At 32.5% G+C, this 19,534-nt stretch overlaps 1 protein-coding gene across 17 annotated transcripts in view; it reads right to left on the bottom strand.

Annotated features, from left to right (window-relative positions):
- VPS13B (vacuolar protein sorting 13 homolog B) overlaps positions 1-19,534 on the bottom strand; it is a 763,196-nt gene that overhangs the window by 726,925 nt on the left and 16,737 nt on the right. The window lies entirely within an intron of this gene.

Genomic DNA, 19,534 nt, shown 5'->3' with positions numbered 1-19,534 from the left:
AGAAGGGATGAGCAAAAAAAAGGAAGGGTTGAGAAAGAAAAGATGGCAAAATAAAGACATAGTGATCTCCTATTCAAAATTACCTTACAAACCACTATGCTTTGCCAACATAGCTAAAGAAATCAATGAAATTCAGTCACAATAAAATTAATCTTCTGAAACATGCTTAAAAGATTTTAAAATAGATGTATTAAGATCCTCACAGAGAGATATGAATGAATAAATACCAAAATACACACACACACACACACACACACACACACAACACATAAAGACAGTGGGGAGACTGCCCCTCCTTCAGCATGATTTATTATAGAATTATAAAAATTTAATCAACAACAAAAAAAAAAAAAAAAAGAGAAGGAAGAGAGTCCAGAAACAGATCCAGATAGATATGAGTGCTTGAAATACCATAGAAGTGGCATTATAAATCAGTGGAAAAGACAGACCACTCAAATCGTACAGGGAGAACTGGTTAGCCACATTCCCACCTCACACTACACATGAAAACACACACACAAGTACACACACACACACATATTCTAATAATTTAATTTCTAATCATTCATTATTAACTTTTTTTTTCAGGAAGACTCCATTTATTTAAGTGCTCAAATTATTTGGTTATTACTTAAAGTATCTGGTAATTTAACACTAAATAAAGATCAACCTTTCTAAATCATAATTTTCAACATACAGATAATATAAATATACACCATAACTATACTGTCCACATTGAAAACGTCAACTCCTTCCTTAACATATATGTCTGTGGGCTCTCTAAATTTAGTAACCACCAACATACAAATTCCTATCATAATAATCAATCTAGAAAAGGCGATTTTTATTTTCTGCTTTTAATTTTAATGAAATTAAATGTCAATTTTAAAATGATCATATACTTTAAAACAGGGTAGGCAAGCTTTTTCTGTAAAAAGCCAGATATATTTTAGGCTTCAAAGCCATATAGACTCTGACCCAGCTACTCAATTCTGTCACTGCCCACCACTGAAACATGAAAACAGCCATAGACAGGGATTGCACTGAATCTGTAAATTGCCTTGGTTAGTATGGTCATTTTAACAATATTAATTCTTCCAAACCATGAGGACAGTATATCTTGCCATTTGTGTCATCTTTAATTTCTTTCATCAATGCCATATAGCTTTCAGAGTATAACTCTTTTACCTCCTTGGTTAGATTTATTCCTAGGTATTTTATTCCTTTTGACACGATTGTAAGTGGGTTTCTTTTCTTCATTTCTATGATAGTTCATTATTAGTCTACAGAAACAAACAGGTTTTTGTATATTAAGTTTGTAACCTGCAACTTTACTGAATTCATTTATTAGTTCTAATAACCGTTTGGTGGACTCTTTAGAATTCTCTACCTATAATATCATGTCACCTGCAAACAGTGACAGGTTTATTTCTTCCTTTCCAATTTTGATTCCGTTTATTTCTTCTTCTTGTCTGATTGCTATGGCTTGAACTTCCAATATTATGTTGAATAAAAGTGATGAGAGTGGGCATCTTTGTCTTGTTCCTGATCTTAGAGGAAATGATTTCAGCTTTTCACCACTGAGTATGGTGTTGGCTGTGGGTATGTCATATATGGCCTTTATTATGTTGAGGTACACTCCCTCTATACCCATTTTGTTGAGTGCTTTTATCATTAATGCATGTTGAATTTTGTCAAAAGTTTTTTCTGTATCTATTGAGATGATCATATGGTCTTTATTCTTCAATTTGTTAATGCGATGTGTCACACTGATGGACTTGTGGATATCAAACCATCCTTGCATCCCTGAGATAAATCCAACTTGATCATGTTGTGTGATCCTTTTAATGTATTGTTGAATTTGGTTGGCTAATATTCTGTTGGGGATTTTGCATCCACGTTCATCAGTGATACTGGGACAAAAGTTTTTTTCTGTGTGTCTTTCGGTGCAATCCCTATCAAAATACCAATAGCATTTTTCACAGAACTAGAATAAATAAATCTAAAATTTGTATGGAAACACAAAAAACCTCGAATAGCCAAAACAGTCTTGAGAGGGAAGAACAAAGCTGGAGGTATCATACTCCCTGGTTTCAAACTATACTGCAAAGCTTCAGTAATCCAAACAGTATGGTGCTGGCACAGAAAACAGACACTTAGGTCAATGGAATAGAGAGCACAAAAATAAACCCACATTTATATGGTCAATTAATCTATGACACAGGAGGCAAGACTATAAAATTGGGAAAAGCAGGCTCTTCATCAACATCAGTAATCATCAGGGAAATGCAAATCAAAACTACAATGAGATAGCACCTCATACCTGTCAAAATGACTATCATCAAAAAGACAACAAGTAACAAGTGTTGGTGAGGATGTGGAGAAAAGGGAGTCCTTGTGCACTGTTGATGGGATTGTAAATTGGTGCAGTCACAATGTAAAACAGTATGGAGGTTCCTCAAAAAATCAAAAATAAAACTACCATATAATCTAGCAATTTCAATACTGAGTATTTGCCTGAAGCAAACAAAAACACTAATTTGAAAAGATATATGCACCCCAATATTAACTGGAGCATTATTCACAATAGCCAAGATATGGAAGCAACCTAAATGTCTATCGATAGATGAATGGATAAAGAAGATGTGGTGTGTGTGTGTGTGTGTGTGTATACACACACACACACACACACACAAACACACACAGTGGAATATTACTCAGCCATTAAAAAAATGAAATCTTGCCACTTGCAATAACATGGATAGATCTAGAGTGTATGACACAAGTGAAATAAGTCAGACAAAGAAAACAAATACCACATGATCTCACTTAATCTAAAAAACAAAACAAAACCTAAACAGACTCATAGATACTGAGAACAAATGGGTGGTTGCCAAAGGGGAGGAAGGTGAGGGGTCGGGCAAAATGGGTGAAGGGGATTAAGAGGTACAAACCCCCAGTTATAAAATAAATAAGCCATGGGGATGTAATATGCAGCATAAAGAATATGGTCGATAGTTCTGTAATAACTTTGTATGGGGACAGATCAACACTAAACTTATAGTGATGATCATTTCCTAATGTATACAATTATCAAATCACTGAGTAGTACACCTGAAACTAACATAATGTTGTATGTCAACTATATTTCGATAAAAAATAAATAAAATAAGATAAAACAGCCACAGACGATACTTAGCTGTGTTTCAAAAAACCCTTACTTATAAAAACAGGCAGTAGGCCCATGGGCCATAGTTTCATGACTCCCACTTTAAAACATTTGCCTTAATAAAAATGTACAGGATAAACAATTATTCAACCTGAAATTGCTTTGCAACCCAGTGTTTTCATTGTTTTATAAGGCAAGAAACATCAGACCACAAATATATCTAAATTACGAGGGAATCTTATAAAATAGCCCAGGGGGAAAAGCATAAAATTTTTGCTTGGCTATAGTACTGCCAAGAAGACAAGGCATTTCTACTGTTATCCTTTTAACTAATTTCTAATGAAACAATAAAGCTTTAATAAGAGAAAGGAAAGTAATTTTCAGTAAGAAAATAGGCTGAAGAAGATTCTACAGACCCAAGGAAAAGAAAAATATAACATTTCTGAAAAAAAAAATATATCAAAACAGCACATTCTAAACATATGCAAAAGTAAAAGTTAAAATTTGGCCAACATGATAAATAGGATCTAAAACTAACTTGGGGAAAAAGATACATAAGTGTGGGGAAAAAACTAGAAACATCTTCTAATCATATATAAATCCAAAAAAAGAGAAACCCAGGAGCATTCAGTACATAAGAAGAAAAGAATACATTTCAAGATAAATTTTCAGTAAAACACAGTAGAATTTTCTCAATAGTACTATGAATACGTCTCAATAATACTAATGAAGCCAATTGAGATTTTAAATAATTGAAGTAAAGGTTAAAAGAATTAAATTATACACTATAACAATAGTAAGAATTATAAAATTTTATACTAGCTAAGTATTCAGATTATAATGATTCATTTCACTTTTGCTATGAAGGGGACTTTGGCCGTAGAGCTATAGTATGAATGTGCTGTTTTAAAAAAAAAAAAAAAAAAAGGAAAAAAACCTGAAGAGCCATGATGTTTACTATATCTCTGTTTAAATAAGAAACACTTGTTTATTTTATAGTTGAAATCCCCTAACATCTATTCTATACTTGAATGTCCATCCATATTCACAGATACTTTAAACAATAGTTAAGAAAAGATCTAAATACTTTAACTGTTATAAGACAACAATATATTCTTATCTATTAAGAAATTAAAATTTATATATAAAATAAACGTATTTTTCAGAAAACATACTCTTTAAGAGTTTAAAGTTTGGCTCATTCAAAAATAAGAAAAGAATAATAATATTTTGTTTCCTAAAGGTATATCCAATCTCTTATTGGCTTTTCTTTGATGCATTGGAAAATCCTCTGTTAATCTGAACTACTTAATAGGACCCTAAATAACATTTTCCCCCTTTTTCTTGGCATTGCATTTACATTGTAAATATTAGAAACATTTTATTTACAGTCAACAATGATAATTCCTATCTTCCCTATAAAACAAATGCAATTCAGAGGTAAATAATGGTTCTACTAAATAAGATAACTAAAGCTGAGAATGAGCCCTAACTTGGAGGGAAGTTTATATTTAGACAACTTGAGGCAAACAGTAAAACATGCCTGAGCTAAACAGTGCAACAGTGTTGGAGGTGTGAGCCTAGCCTTCGGGAATAGTGCAACAACTAAGGAGTGCTGATCATCATCAGTACCTCTGTGTATGCAGATGTACAAAATAACCATCAACACCAAACAAGATTCACTCCTTAAAATTATTCCATTTTTGGACAATGTGGGCAAATTTAATTCTTCACCAATAAGATGGCAAATCTGAATATTATAGTATTTACAATCATCCTAAACTGGAAAACCAAAAATTAAGATTTACTAGGACTACTAACAAATAGATGACTACAGAACTTTGAAAGAATAGTTCAATTAGAGTGGTGAGGGAAGAAGCCATATTACAGTGAGTTAATGAATAAGTGGATGTTGAGTAACATGAGACAGGAAAAGACTCCATTAGGTCTAGACATGAAAAAAAAGAGCCTGGAAATAATAAAGTAGAACGAAGGTGAAAGGGTCAAAAGAAAGAAAGCACCTGCTATATTCAGGATACTCTGCACAATGCACAGGAGATAAAAGTTGTTAACACTGGGAAAAGAAAGAGTCCTTGACTTCAGAATATTTATTATTTATAAAGGAGTATTTTTAAAAGCAAACAAGACGTAAGCTGTAAAATAATATTGAGAGTAACTAATTATTATGGGTACAGCAAGGCAAGAGCTTTATATTCATTGTTCATAATCACAAACATCCTATAAGATACTGTTATTCTCATTTAACAAATTAGAAAAATAAAGTTCAAAATTTTTTGACAAATAATATTAAAGAGTTTGTTAACAAAGTGTTTAAAGAGTTCATAGAAGGAAGCAATTACTTTAAGCTATTTATATTGCTCTTACTAAGATCTTTTCATCTTCTAACTGTTGGCCATCTTTCTCTCATTCCAACTCTTGCTATTATTCTCTTTTGAAAACAAAGTAGACACAGCTGCTATTAGAAAAGCCCAACCATAAGCAGATAAGCAGAAATAACCCCAAAGGTTAAATCCAGAAGTCAGAGTTTTTAAGCAAAGAAAGTAGCAAAGACTTTTTCAAACAAACAAAAGCTGAAAGAATTTGTAGATATGAAATGCACTACAAAAACTATTTCTAGAAGTTCTTTAAGCTGAAGTAAAATGCTGCTAGATTAAAACTTTTGATGTACATACAGGAATGAAGAGTCTGGAAATAACTATGTGGGTAAATACAACAGACACTTTTTGTTTTTTAATTTCTTAAAAATCAATTAATTGTTCAAAGCAATCATAACTATGATGATGATGAAGACGATGATGATGATGTAGTCCTGGGGTCCGTAACATATATATAAGAGTTATAACAACACTGGCACAAATGATGACAGGGTATAAAGAGAATCATACTGTTGTAAGCATACTAAAGGAGAATACTTACATTATCCATTTAGTATATTATTATTCGAAAGTAGACAATGATAAATTAAGCATGCATACTGTCAACCCTAGAACAACCACGAAATAAGAAAATGAAGAGTTATAGCAAAAAGCCAATAATGAAAATAAAATGGAATGCTAAAATATACTCAACTAATCAAAAAAAAAAGGCAGGAAAAAAGAAAAAAGGAAGAAAAATTAAATGGGACAAATAGTAAACAAATAAAAAATTAGACTTAAACCTGAACATACGGAAAATTACATAAAATGTGAATAATCTAAAACACTACAATTAATAGGCAGAAATTGTTATTCAGACTAGTAAAACCCAATTATAATCTGACTATAGAAAACTAAGAACAGATATAGGCTCAGTACAGTTTCTAAAGATAAGATACCTTAAGTTTCAAAAAGAAAATCAAGGCAAAAATGAACCAATTCAAGAAAAAAAAAATTAGCAGCATCTAATAATCAAAACAAAAGTCAGAGAACCGTTGCATTTTATGGATTAAAAGGGAACCTATAGACCTTGTGAACCAAACAGAAATAAAAAACTAGAAGTTGCAGTCTGTGTTCTTCATTATCTTTACTTCCAGATAACACATTGAGATGGCTTAATGCTAACAGGAGGAAAAAGAACTTGCAACTACCAGCAAGTTGCAAAGTCTCAAACCAGCTTTCCCCCCCCTCAGCATTCAGACATATAAATTATAGTGGCCACAGCATTGAACACTATAATTAAGGTTGTACTGGCACTTCTATTACAACCCCATATTTTCATTCATTCATAACATTCTTAGAAAGTCCTTCATGAAACTAAAAGCCTTCCTTTCTTATCTCAATCCCAATTTTTCTTCTTTCTAAGTTAGAAGACCTATGAGAGAATAAAAATACCTCTTACAGCTGAAAAAAGAAAATAAAAGTCTTCCCAAGGATAAAACAAATACAACAGAACCCCCCAAAAACATTCAGAATGGCAAACAAGAATGAAAACTTCCTTACTGTTAAAAAAAAAATTATTAAACCAAAAAAATCCACCTTACGCCAAGTTTGGTTTTCACGTGGCACAAATTTCAAGCTTATACATGACATGATAAAAGATTCTACAGTTTAAATATATATGTATTTTAAGAACTCGATCTTTATAACACATAGCTATTTTCCCAAACAGCTTAACTAAAAAGAGTGTTCTTTCTACTACTTCTGATTAGGAGGCTTTAGACAAAGGTAGAAGTTCAAGAAACCATGATTTCTTCTGTTCCTGAATTTTTAAGGCATAGAATACAGTTTGAAACACATTTACCTTCATCTTCATTCATCCACAAGTTATTTGTGGATGTTCCTGGTTTTTGGTTTTTTATTTCCTTTTCAATAATGTTTTTAAATTACTCAAGTTATTTCAGCTCAAAAACAAACCTAAATCTAAAGCAAAGTATTTTACCATCTGGTGGTTCTAAGACTACAGACAACATTTCTATGCTAAAATTACAATCATAAGCTACTCATGATATAACATTTTTTCCTTAAAACATTCAAGAGGAGAGAAAGGTTTTGTCCTCCCATTAACCACTATATCCTCATTATTTTGTACAGTACTATGGCACTCGATAACAATTTGCTGAATGAACTTTTCAACGTTTCCTTAAAATAAAGGAAAATATACTAAATTGATAATTTTGTATGTGACTTACCCACAATGAATAATGTCTCCTTCATATATTAATCTTTGGTGAGATTTAATTACTAATTATGTTAGTATATGATGAGCTTGACAGACAGGTCTTCAATTTGTAAAAAGAATCTAAGTTAACACAACAATCCATCCCAATCATCCTAAACCAAAATTTCAGAAGTCATTCTAGAACTTCCTCTCTGCGTTTTCCTCCTGAATCTGTCCCCAGCTCTATATGCCCACAGCCAATGACTTAGTTCCATCTAGGCCCCATCACTTTTCCCCTAGAATATGGCAAAATGAGCTTAACTAATTATCTGAAATCACCTCCTCCAATCTATTCCTCAACTTTGAAAAGCCTGTCAACTTCCTGTATTACAAATTCAATCAAGTTGCTTACTAGCTTAAAATAATTCAGTGGCTCCCTACTCTCAACTCTCTACACAAGGGTCCTCAAAGTTTCTGATTTCAGGACATTTCACCCTCTTAAAAATTACTGAGAGCACCAATGACCTTTTGTATAAATGGGTTACATCTACCCATATTTACCATAGGAGAAATAAAAAAGGAGAAAAAAGTTTAAATATATGCTTTTAAAAATAAGAAAACCATCACATTAACATAATTATAAACAAATTATAAAACTTTAAGTTTTTGCTTTTTATGAAAAATAGCTATATTTTCCAAAACAAAAAGAAAACTGGTAAAAAGAATGGAATTATTTTATTTTACATTTTAAAAAATCTGGCCTAATAGAAAACAGTTGGATTCTCATATTTGCTTCTGCCTTCAATCTACCACAGTGTCACACATCAGGTAGCCTCTGGAAAATTCCACTCTACACTCATAAGAGAATGATGATGAAAAAAGTAAATCATGACCTAGTGGTCTTCAGATCACACTTTGAAAACCATTGGACTACAGTAAACTTCAATCCCTCTTATAAATTGCACATAAGTTTATGATCTGAGAGACTCAGATTTGAGTCTCACTACCCACAGTGCAGCACAGAGAGACAACAAGATAAATATGAAAGATAAGGGATACAAAGGATAGACTGAGAAGTTGTAATGTGTGTAAAACAAGTTTCAGAAGGCAAAAAGAGAAAGAATAAGACAGAATTAATATTCAAAGAGATAAAGATTTTTCAGAAGTTATCAAAAACATAAATCCATAGATATAGGAAACACAATAAATCTTAAAAAGGATAACAAAAAAGAAATTCACTCCTAGAGGCATGATCATGAAACTGAAGAACAGCAAAGACATTTGATAAAGATCTTAACTACAACTAAGGGAAAAAAAAGACACGTTTTACAATAAAATGGTAACACCACTAATATATAAAAATCTCAACAGCAAAAACAGAACCAATTCAAAAGTGGAGTTAATATTTTCAAAGCACTGAGAGAAAATATCCACCAACCCGATGCAACCAAATAGACTATCAATGAGAGAGACTACAATAAAGATTTTTTAGACAATGAAAATTTAATGTTTACCACTAAGAGAATCTTTTGTAATATTTTTTAAAGTACTTCATAAAGGTGGAAATTAAACCCAGAAAGAAGTGAGATGCTAAAAACAGCAAACCAAGAAAACTGATAAACAGGCAAATAAGACCAAATAAGTATTCATTACACAAAGAATAATAACAACAGCAATTAATTTGGGAGGTATAAAAGTAAAATGAAACTAAAATTCTGGATAATAACAGCATATAAGATGGAAAGAAGATAATAAGTTAAAGCCTTCTGAGATCCTCAAAACTGATTAATAGGACGGAGTAAAGTTAGTATAACAACAATTTAAAGTTTAGGTATACACAGTAAAAATTTCACAGTAATCACTACTAAAAGGACAAAAACAGAAGTATAACTTTAAAACCAATGGAATACACAAAACTGAATCTAAAAAGCACAATCAATCCAAATAATATAGAAAAAAGGAAAATTGCATTAAAAAGGAGAGAAATATAGAAAACATAAAATAAGACAGTGAAAGCAGTCCAACTATTTTAAAGCCATGGAAAAAAATCAGAGTGAAAAGAAAACAAATGTGTCAATCTAAAAATGTTCATATATGTTGAAAGTAAAAAAAGAAAGCCGGACGTAAAAAACAAATGGGGAAAATCATAAATAAATCCCCAAAAAAGAGCTAATACTAAAAGAGGTGAAAAAAATTAAGAATATCACCAACACCTTAATGAGAAAACAATAAGGGACACAAAACACCTCACAAAAAAGGGAAACAACTAAAATACACAGGCAAAGTTCAACTTCCATAGTAATGAGACAAATAAAAATTAAAACAACAAACCAATACTGTTCACATCATCAAATCTCAAAAATGCTTTTTTCCTTTAATATGATACACATTGTTCATAAAGATTTGGTAAAATGTACACTTCCAATCTGCTGATGGAAGAGCTAACTAATAAAACCCTATGTAAATCAATTTGGCAATATCTGTTCCAAAAACAAGCTTTTAAATAATCATATCCAGGAATTCTACTTCTGGAGATTTACCCTAAAGACAAAATCCTGAAAATTGAAAAATCACTGTGCGCCAGTTACTACAATCAAATTTCTACTACTAAAAACTTCACATTTCTAATACTGAAAAATTATATACCCTGATATAGTCGTTCCTCAATATCTATGGGGGATTGGTTCTAGGACCCCTGTGGATAACAAACTACGTAGATATTCAAGTCCCTTATATAAAATGGTGTAGTATTTGCATATAACCTACTCACACATCCTCCCATACACTTTAAATCATCTAGATTACTTATAATACCTAATACAATGTAAATGCTATGTAAACAAATAGTTGCTGGTGCAGGGCAAATTCAAGACTTGCTTTTTGGAACTTTCTGGAATTTTTTTCCTGAGAAATGCAACAGAAAACTGAAAGTATTTGTATTTAATTTCTGATTACCTTAATTGAATTTTTTTGGTAGATTTGCCTCTATCAACAAATTTGTTTATGTAAATATTAAACTTATTCGAAGTTCTCTAGAGAGTATGTGAAAGCCAGAGGCAACATATAAATTTTGTGCAATTCATCTAAGTGGATAACTATATAAATAATGAAGAATTGAATTTTCCTATGGATTTTTATAAGGACAAAATACATTTTATACTTATACTAAGCTTGAAGTAAAGGATATTCTAGTTTACCAATATATTAATGGAAATTGAGCATCTAGACTTTATTGATAAGATAATGAAAATGGTGCTCAGAAAAATCATTCTCATCTATTACCCATGTCCATGAATGAACTGCTTACTATATTTATATAGACGCTACAGTAATCAAGACAGTGTGATTCTGAGGAACTACAAATGATTCAGGGTAGCTGAAATATGAGAGAAAAGAAAGTGATTCCAGAGGCCAGGCTGAAAAAATTGAGAAGAACTGTGAAAGCAAAAGGACGGTAGCCATTAAGAAATTTTAAACACGGTAGTATCAATCCAGTTTACATTTTAGAAATATCATGCCCAGAGGCAGTGTAAAAAAAAAGGTTTGGAGAGAAGTACCAATGAAGACTGAAAAGAAATATTCAAGAGATAATGTAACAGTAGAATCCAGAGTTGGATGAAAGTTAAGCATGTTTTCAGGGTTTCTAGTTTGGATTAAAGGTAAAAAGTGGAATTTTTCACTGAAATAGGAAATATATAAGGAGGAACAGATTTGAGGTTTAAGATAAATTCAGTTTGGAACATTCTATGGGACATATAAGTGAAGGTCCATTTTGCTCTTGGTGTTGGAGCTCAGGGGCAAAAAAAAGAGACTGGACCCTAAAATAGCATTTTATGAATAAATAGCATATAGTGATAACTAAATCCACTAGGAATAAAATTACCCAAGGAGAGACAAGGACTAAAATAATGAAAGCCTGGGAAACTCCAATTAAAAATCTGGGATGGGTAGCAGAAATGAAGTCACAAGAGGAGCCAGAGAAAGGGTGCCAGAGAGACAGGAAAAGAATCACAGAAGCCGCAAAAGTGAAGTTTTCGGAAAGAGACCAAAAGCATCAAATATAACAACTGAGTGAGGATTAAAAAAGATAAATGAAAAGTGTCCACTGGATTTTGCAACAATGATGTTCCTAATGACCTCTGCCAAAGTGTTTACAATGGCATCATGGAGGCAGATTCAGTGAAGACGTATAAATATTAACTTGTAAATTTAAAAGGGATGGAAGAGCATATAGATTGGAAACAAACAAAACTCTCTCTACCTGTAGATGACATGATTATCTAGATAAGAAATCCCAAGAAATCTATGAAAAAAAACCTCCTGTAATTAACAAATGAAGCAAAGTTGCAGAACACAAGATCAATACACAAAAATCAATTGCATAACAATGAATAACTGGAAACCAAAATCAAAACCACAATAACATTTATAAATGCTCCAAAGAAAATAAAATATTTAGGTATAAATCTAATAAAACATATATAGGATCTACATGCTGGAAAAACATAATGCTGATGAAAGACAGCAAAGAAAATCTAAATAATTGGAGAGACACTGTGCTCATGGATTGGAAGACAATATGGTGTCATAAGATGTCAATTGACAAAAGATGTCAATTCTCCCCAAACTGACCTATACATTTAAGACAATTTCTGCCAAATCCTAGCAAGATTTTTCTAAACAAGCTTATTCTAAAATTTATCTGGAAAGAAGACTATTTCAAATAGCCAGAAACAATTTTGAAGAAGAATAAAGTAGGAGGACTCATTCTTCCCAATGCTAAGCCTTACTATATAGCTACGGTAATCAAGACAGTGTGATATTGACACAAGGATAGATATATTAATCAAAGGGACAGAATAGGGAACCTAGAAACAGACTCATATAAACATGCCCAACTGATTTTTGACAAAATGGCAAAAGCAATTCAATGGAGAAGGTGCAATCTTTTCAACAAATGGTACTGAAACAAGTGAACATCCACAGGCAAAAAGATGAATTTCAAACTAAACCTCATACCTTATATTAAAATTAACTCAAAATGGATCACAGATTTAAATGTAAAACTATAAAACTTTTAGGAAAAAACACATAAGAACTTTATGATCTTCGGCTAGGCAAAGAATTCTTAGCTCTGACATTGAAACCACAATGCATAAAAGGAAAAATTAATAAACTGGACCTAATCAAAACAGAAACCTTTCACTTTGTAAAAGGTCTTGGTAAGAGCATGAAAAGACAAATTACAAATTGAAGCTATTTGCGAACCACATAACTGACAGACAGATCTTAGGTCTAGAATATATAAAGTACTCTCAAAATCAGAAAATGAGCATAAGACAAGAACAGATATTTCACTAATACATGTGGCAAATAAGCATATGAAAAGGTGTTCAACATCATTATCCATATGGAAAATGCCAATTAAAACCACAATGAGACATCACTACATACTTATCAGAATGGTTAAAATTAAAAATAATGACAATACCAAATGCTAGTGAGGATACAAAAAAAACTAGATCACTCATACACTGCTCATAGGAATGAATAGTGGGTATAGCCACTCTGGAAATTAGTTTAGCAATCATTTTTAAAAATAAAAATGAAATTACCTTGTAAAATTCCTTCTACAAGGCATAGAAATCTGTACATAAATGTTCACAGTAGCTTTCTTTGTAATACCAAAAACTAGAAACTACCAAAAGGTTGTTCAATGGGTGAATGGTTAAACAATCCATGGTATAAATATATCCATACAGTAGAATACTACTCAGTAATAAAAAGGAACAAACCATTGATACACACACCAACTTGGTTGAACTACAAGGGATTTATATTAAGTGAAAAAAATCTATGCTCAAAATATTACATACTGTATGATTCCATTTATATTTGTTATTTTTGAAATAAAATTATATAAAATGAGGACAGGTTAGTGGTTGCCAGGGTTCAGGAGGTAGGGAAAGTGATAGTACAGTTAAAAGGAGTAGCACAAGGAAGCCTTGTTATGGTGATATACTTTTATATCTCAATCATGGTGGCAGTGGTTTCACAAAACTACATGTGATGAAATGCAAAAAACAAAACAAAAAGGCAGCCAAACAACTGTATTTGCAAACAATATATCCGATAAAGGGTTAATACCCAAAATACACAAAGAATTTATGTAACGTAACATCAAAAACAACGAACAACCCAATTAAAAAAATAGGCAGAGGACCTGAACAGACATTTTTCCAAAGAAGATATAAAGATTGCCAACAGACACATGAAGTCTGCTCAACATCATTAATCATCAGGGGAATGAAATTATCAAAACCACAATGAGATATCACCTCACACCTCTCAGAACAGCTATTATCAAAAAGACAACAAATAACATGAGTTGGTAAGGATGTGGAGAAAAGGGAACCCTCATGTACAGTTGTTGGAAATGTTAGTTGGTACAGCCACCATGGAAAACAATAAGGAAGTTCCTCAAAAAATTAAACTACCATATGATCCAGGAATCCCACTTTTCCAAAGAAAACAAAACACTAATTTGAAAGGATATATGCACCCCTATGTTCATTGCAGCATTATTTACAACAGCCAAAATATGGAAGCAACCTAAGTGTCCATCAATAAATGAATGGAGAAAATGTAGTACATACACACATACACGAAATGAAATATTACTCAGCCATAAAAAAGAATGAAATCCTGCCACATGCAACACCATGGATGGACCTAGAGGGCATTATGCTAAATGAATAAATCAGAGAAAGACAAATACCATATGATTTCACTTATATGTGGAATTCAAAAACAAAACAAGTTAACAAATATAACAAAATTGAAACAGACGCAAAGATACAGAGAACAAACAGGTGATTGCCAGAGGGGAAGGGTGTGGGAGAAAGAATGAAGAAGGTGAGGCAGATTAAGAAGTACAGATTTCCAGTTATAAAATAAATAAATCAAGGGGATATAATGTACAGCCTAGGGAACATAGGCAGTAATACTGTAACAATTTGTATGGTGACAGTAACTAGACTTACCCTGTGATCGTTTTGTAATATACAAAAATATAGAATCACTATGTTGCCCACCTGAAACTAATATAATAAGTTAACTGTACTTCAATTAAAAATAATTAAATTTTAAAAAGAAAAATACATATGAAAGTAAATATCAATCTCACTGGTAAAGGTAAATATACAGTAAATGCAGTGGATTAATTACTTATAAAGCTATTATGTGTGAAGGTTAAAAGACAAAAGTAGTAAAAATAACTATAACTACAATAATTAGTTGAGGGATACACAAGATAAAAAGATGTAAAATGTGACATCAAAAACATAACACATTCTGGGGGATAAAAATGTAGAGCTTTAGAATGCATTCAAACACATGTTGTTATCAACTTAAAATAGGCTGTTATAAACATATGCTGTTATATATAAGCCTCATGGTAACTACAAAGCAAAAACCTACAGCAGATATGCAAAAGATAAAGGAAGGATTCTAAGCTTACCACTAAGACAGTCATCAAATCACAAATGAAGAGAGAAAGAAGAAAGGAACTACAAAACAGCCAGAAAACAATTAACAAAATGGCATTAAGTACCTACCTATCAATAAATACTTCAAATGTAAATGGACTACATTCTCCAATCACAAGAAATAGAGTGGTGAAAGGATAAAAAGCAAGACCTAACTGTATGTTGCCTACCAGAGACTCACTTCAGATACAAGTACACAGACCAAAAGTGAAAGGATGGAAAAAGATATTCCACTCAAATAGAAACATTTAAAAGAAAGCTGGGGTAGCTATACTTATATCAGACAAAACAGACTTTGAAACAAAGATGGTAGTAAGAGAAAAAGAAGGGCATTACATAATGATAAAGGGGTCAATCCAACAAGAGGATGTAATATTTGTAAATATTTATGCACCCAATATAAAGCGATTCCCTAGGGGAAGTAAAGACGCTACTCATAATTTATAGGGAACTCTAAGTCTCATTTTTCATAGAAGGAATCTACAGACAGAATCTAGACTACGCTATCTGCTAGTCTCATCACCACCATCACTAACCTGTAGTAGTGCAAGTGAGGGAATCAATAATAGTACAATAAATTCCACAACCTAAGTCAGCAATTCTGAGCCCTTACTCAATGTGTGAAAAGGCAGTTGTTTTAGTCCATTTGGGCTGCTATAACAAAACACCACAGACTGGGTAGCTAATAAACAACAGAAATTTATTTCTCATAGTTCTGGAGGCTAGGAAGTCCAAGGTCAAGGTGCCAACCTGGTCTGGCGAGGGCCCTTTTTCTGGTCCACAGCCAGTGCCTTTTCATTGTATCCTCACGGGGCAGAAGTGGTTAGGGATCTCTCTGGAGCCTCTTTTAAAAGGTACTAATGGGGGCTTCCCTGGTGGCACAGTGGTTAAGAATCCGCCTGCCAATGCAAGGGACACTGGGGGCTTCCCTGGTGGCACAGTGGTTAAGAATCCGCCTGCCAATGCAAGGGACACGGGTTCGAGCCCTGGTCCGGGAAGATCCCACATGCCGTGGAGCAACTAAGCCCGTGCACCATAACTACTGAGCCTGCGTTCTAGAGCCCGCAAGCCACAACTACTGAGCCCATGTGCCACAACTACTGAAGCCCAAGCGCCTAGAGCCCGTGCTCCACAAGAGAAGCCACCGCAATGAGAAGCCCGCACACCGCAACAAAGAGTAGCCCCCACTCTCCACAACTAGAGAAAGCCCGCGCGCAGCAACGAAGACCCAACACAGCCAAAAATAAATTTATTAAAAAATTAAAAATTTTTAAAAATAAATAAAAGGCACTAATCTCATTCATGAGGTCTCCACTCTCATGACAAGCATCTTCCCAAGGCCCCACTTCCTAATACCATCATCTCTGGGGGTTAGGACTTCAACATATGAATTTGGGGGGGACATATTCAAACCACAGCAGCAGTCAACCAGATTAATCCAGCCTCAGATAAGAGAATTAAAGTGTTAAGAAAATAAATAAATAAAAGGCCATGTAAATATTGTTAATAGCCTTAGCAAAACTTCCAATAACCAATTTCCACCGCATCAAAACATGCAAGGAAAGAGGACAGGCAAGATTGCTCTGTAACTCCAAGCATTAAAAAGCACATATTGTGTTGGCCAAAGAGTTTGTTCAGTTAATGAATACGTTGTTCAATAAAGTTCCAGGTGAAAATGAAAAATGTTTTTACTTAAAACCAAATGAACTTTTTGGCCAACCCAATACATTAACAAAAAGCTTAGTTTTTTTATCTCAAGTTTTGAATGGTACTTATAGTTTTGGTTTAGGTTCAAAAGATTTTTTAAAGTTTGTTTGTTTGTTTGTTTTTATGAATAACAAGTATCACTTCTATAAAGAGCCTTACAAGTGGTTACATTTATTAGGTCAAAAGATTTTGAAAGTTTACTTTCTAGGTGGCACAAAGGCCAGAATAAATTAGTACTTTAAAAATAAATTTACTACTCTCTTTAGGTTGAAGAAGCTTTTTGCAAGACTTATTATTAACACATTGAGCAGAGAAAGCATACACAATCAAAGAATAAAAGAACTATATAGCAAGTCTTGCCCTAGTTTACAGGTGAGGCCCACAGAGGATAAACAAAAATATGCAAAAGGAGAGGAGCGCATAGTTAAATGTAAGTTACTGGTAAGGTTTTCATTTTTGAGCCATATGCTGGGTCCACAAGTATTTATTAGATTAGACTAGAGTGGACAAAACTAGCTAAATAAACAAGTCAGACCTGGACCACTAGTGATAATGTGTCATCAATCAAATTCTGTGTCTCAAGTCCAAAAAAGAAAAAGAAAACAGTTCAAATCTACAGGATCTAAAGGTGGGTATGACTGACACAGATATGTCTCTCAGAGTAAATAGCATATTTACTAAGTGAAATATCAATATATTAAACTAATTCAGACTGGACATCAAGGTGACTTTATCTTACCTAACACAACAACTTGGTCACCTGCGCATCAAAAAAACTCTATAATTAAAAATGATCACAAAGACATGTTAAGGAAGTATACTATAACTATTATCAAAAGAGTCATAATCATTATAAATCTCTTTTTCTAAGTAGCTTTTGTGGAAATTATATAAATATCTTGCAATGCTTTTCAGTGCATTGACGAGTAAAATAAAAATCAACAAATGTTAGAATTTAATTGAACTTTACAAACTACACATGCCTTCTTATCAAGAAATTCAGCAACTTTTTTTATACTGACGTTTTCTGAATAAACCTCAGATTTCTAACTTTTAAATTTCATTTTATTACATTCTCATACAATATTATTTTTAACAGATTCATACCTATAACTCTAAAAGGCCACTTCATTTAACCTACCATCCCACACTAATTTTATTTAGAAAATAAGTCTTTTCTTCATTGTGCATCTATAATAATTTGAAATAATATAAATCAAATATGGGCTTACTCAATTTTACTAACACATACATAGTTTTTTAACTTAATTTCCTATTATACTAATCAAAGCTTAAAATAGGAAAATAAACTATTTTAAAATGTGTTTCATCTATAATGTTTTTACTAAGAAATTAATTCCAATCACTAGCATAAACTCAAGTATAACTCTCCAGGGGTGTACAATGCTGAATAATTTGTCCAAATGTCAACTGCAATTTTCAAAAATCCTTTCTACCTCAAAATTTTAAACATCTGTAAAAAGTACTTGTTTTGAGAGTGGTTTACATTCATGACACTTGACCTTTTGCTGTACACACCACAAAATTCAAGTCTCAAATACCATATAAGCAGGAAATCTGATCATTCCTGCAGTAGCCATCTGCATGGTCCAATATCAAATATTAGTTCTAGGTTACACTAAGTCATGTGTTACAAATCTTTTTCTGCAGCCTCTATAATTAGTTGTAATTTGCCTCTTTTAAAATGTGTTTCTTATGGGACATCTGGCCTTGAAACTTCCACCTTCCCATTGAAAAAACACTTAGTGTCTGGATTTTTTTTTTTTTTTCACTTAATATGGAGCACTGCATGGGTGGTATAACCAAGTCCAGTCTTCTTAAAAAAAAATTAAATTCCAGGAACAGATGATGATTAAGAACCATTTAAGTATTACCAAATATAAATGTAAAATAAAACTTTGTTGCACATAACTACAGATTTCTAAATCAATCTCCCAGATATTTAAAGTTCCCAAAATAAATTTTAATGAGAGTATAGCATTGGTCTACTCACTTCCAGGAACTACATTAGTTAAGTTAAATTGGATAATAAAGGTTTGGAATTAGAGATTTCACAGAAAGAAAAACAGTTGTGAGCCCAGTAGGTTCATATGACGCTCAAAGTATCTACTGCAAATAGGAAATGATTTTAGCAATTTATAAATAACCTTTACTCATTTCACAGAGATTGAAATTTAATAATACTCATCAATTCACTTGGTTCTAGAAAGACTTCCTTAAAACTGAAAATTAAACACGGGCTAAGGAAAAAGTAATAAAAATGAAAGACAGAGACACTACTTTTATACAGGATAAAAGTGGAAAAATTCATCACAATATGCTGTTGTCCAGACCTGTTTGCTGCCTAGATTAGAAAATTTTTGGTAGAAACTCCTTAAAATCACTATTATACCTTAACAAAAACACTGAAAAGAAATGTAACATGGGTCAGAGAAGAAAGAAGTCAGAAAAAAATCAGTTTCTGATGACAAAACTTCAAAGACACAATGAAATT

The sequence above is a fragment of the Balaenoptera physalus genome (assembly GCF_965194825.1).
Source record: "Balaenoptera physalus genome assembly, chromosome: 17".
Taxonomy (NCBI): domain Eukaryota; kingdom Metazoa; phylum Chordata; class Mammalia; order Artiodactyla; family Balaenopteridae; genus Balaenoptera; species Balaenoptera physalus.
Note: the sequence above shows the minus strand (reverse complement) of the source record. Positions and strands in the feature narration are given on the sequence as shown.